This window comes from Piliocolobus tephrosceles, chromosome 15 (assembly GCF_002776525.5).
Source record: "Piliocolobus tephrosceles isolate RC106 chromosome 15, ASM277652v3, whole genome shotgun sequence".
NCBI classification, from domain to species: Eukaryota; Metazoa; Chordata; class Mammalia; order Primates; family Cercopithecidae; genus Piliocolobus; species Piliocolobus tephrosceles.
The window spans coordinates 82,333,751-82,336,662 of record NC_045448.1 but is presented as its reverse complement, the minus strand read 5'-3'; the positions used below and the strand labels follow the sequence as shown (position 1 = coordinate 82,336,662).

The window sequence follows — 2,912 nt, the reverse complement described above, 5'->3', positions numbered from 1 at the left end:
GCACGCCCTCTGCCCTGCAGACAACCTGAGACCTCGTTGTGGCAGCCAAGGCCGGGCCCAGGCCTTGAAGTAGTGGCGAATCTCTCTTTCCTATTCCACCTGGAGACCTGATGGAAGCGGTGGCCTTTCCCAGCCCTGAACACGCCGGCCGCCAGGTCTCTCGGCCACCACGTCTCTCGGCCCAACCCTGTCGGGCCTAGACAAAGCCCCTGCCGAGCCGCGGGGACGCAGCAACTTTGGGTGGTGGCGGGTGTGCTGGGCCATAATAATGGCGGCCGCTTGAGCACCACATGACGGAGCTGCTAAGGTGTGGAGGGTCCAGGAAGGTGGTCACCGGCACTGACTCAGCTGCCTTCGCAGGTCATGGAGCCGCGCAGATCCAGGTCCTGGGTGACCACTCTGTCTCCGATGGGCAAGACCTACTTAGTCCTGACTACAAGGGACAACGGCCTGAACGGGCCTGGAAGGTGAGAGGAGTCCCTACAACAACGAGTGGAACGGTTAGCGGTGCTTGCTCTTTGTTCTACCAGACTTTGCTGTTGGAAGAGAGAAATGGCAGAATGACATGCCCCATTTAGCCCACTGGAAATGCCCATCATCCTTTGGGAAGATTTACTGGCTGTTTGTAGAATGATTGCCTATATAATATGAAAAAGATGCTGTCAACTTCTCCCACCCAAAACCTTTTAAAAGAAAACATTTGCCACAACCAGCCCTTGTAAAGAGGTTGTGGACGTATGAAGTAGAGTTAGAAAATCACACATCTTGCAAATTATCATTTGTGTAAAAAGAAATCATAGAAAATGTCTTCTGTAGTTGACTTTTTGAAATGGAGTTTTTAGACCACTTCTGGAAGCAACACATCCACGTTTATTCAATGGGCTAGTGGACATGGAGCAGAAGACCTGAGAAGGAAGAGAAGAAGGTTCTTTGCCAGACTGGTCATATTTAGAAGAATTTTCATTGTTTTGTGTGCATTTTATTCTCACTACTGCATATATAGTTGACAGTGCTAAACTTTTTGTAATGTCTAGTCTCTCTAGATGTTCTGAAGTGCCTGCTATATGTTAAAATTAGAGACAGTAAAATAATACATTTTGTAAATATATATGTATATACATAGAACAGTGCAAAATAGTGCATGGGAGTCATGGACTGAAGAGAGAATGGTTAGGTGAGGAAGTGGACGCAGTAACTGTTAAAACATTTCTTTGACAAGCTTGAGTGTGAAGTGGAACAAGAATTAGGGCAGTAGCTGGAAGGAGATATGAAATAAATTTGTGACTTTTCCAGATAGAATTATTATTAGACATGTGGAGGAGAATACTGGGTTCTTTGAGAAGATGAGAGGTAATGGAAACTGAGCATATGGTAAAGAGTAAGTCCTTCATACAAAAAGAAATACTTCATTAGAATGAAGGAATGGAGAAGTGAGTGGAAAAACAAGACAAAGACTAATGAAGAGGATGATGGTTTTAAAATAGTTCTGATGGAAGAAGAGATTTCTTTTTAAATTGTTTCTATTTTCTCAATGATGTGTGAAGCATATTAATCAACTGAAAGTAAAAGCAGAAGAGAGAGACATTTTTAGTATTATGTTGAAAGCACATAACAAGCATTTTGTGGAGTAAACATACTAAAAAACTATAATCAAACATCTTCCCATGTAGACTGCTCTTTTAAAGAGGTAATCATGACATTGTTGATACAACAACATTCGGGTGTTTGGGTGCAAGACTAGAGAATGCAGATGATTTATTGATCTAAGGGTGAGGTTTTGACAGGAGAAAGTATGAAGAGTGATAGATTTAATTAACAAAATGCTGATTATAAGTATGGACCATAACATACAAGCTAGATTAAAAAGAAAGTAGAGGCAGAAAAGGAGTGTTACTACATAAAATGAAAAGAAGTCAATGGATTGTGACAGCTGACTTTTCTTTGGCATAATTAACACCTGTTGCACAAGAAAGAAATTCTCAAATTTTCATTGGCTAGTACAACAAAAGGTAATTTCTTAGGCAAGACCATTATGAAGTGTGTTAGTGAGGACTCCTTATTTCATCTAGCTAGGAGCTGATTTAGCTTTTGTTCATGTTGTCATGCTATCATTTTAATGCATGGCTCCCAAAGTCGTTTAAGCAGAAGCAGCATGGGATAGAGGTTGTACATCGTCTTTTCATTTGGTATACTTTAATTAGAATTAGCCACATGAATTCAATGTGCTCCAAGGAAGTTTTGAAAGTAAACAGAAGCTCATTTCATTTGGGGAATTTGGCAAATATTTTCTCTGCCACAAAGATTGCTTTCAATGTCACAAATTAGGTGAGCTGAAAATCTAGAAAACTGTAGCCAGTTTGAATTTATGATGTGGGCAATCTGAAGTGTTTGCTAACAAAATCTATGGTGTAACCTTGGGATTGTGTGGCTAAAATAGAGAGGATGAAAAGGAATTTGGAGATGAGGTTGTCAATCACTGAGCATAAACAAAATTTCAGTGAAGAATGTCTATGGATTTCAGCAACCAGGTGGCAAAGACAAGGTTTTAGGTGAATGGCATAAACTTTAACAGCTGACAGTGTTAGAAAATAGAAGGGGAGGGGGGCGGAGCAAGATGGCCGAATAGGAACAGCTTCAGTCTCCATCTCCCAGCGCGAGCAACACAGAAGACCGGCGATTTCTGCATTTTCAACTGAGGTACTGGGGTCATCTCACTCGGGAGTGCCGGACAATCGGTGCTGGTCAGCTGCTGCAGCCCGACCAGCGAGAGCTGAAGCAGGGCGAGGCATCGCCTCACCTGGGAAGCGCGAGGGGGAAGGGAGTCCCTTTTCCTAGCCAGGGGAACTGAGACACACAACACCTGGAAAATCGGGTAACTCCCACCCCAATACTGCGCTGTAACACCGGCACAC

The 2,912-nt window shown here is 42.9% G+C and overlaps 1 pseudogene; it reads left to right on the top strand.

The window, feature by feature from the left end:
• The first annotated feature begins 290 nt into the window (after nt 1–290).
• LOC111551146 overlaps nt 291–2,912 on the top strand; it is a 53,617-nt pseudogene continuing 50,995 nt past the window's right edge.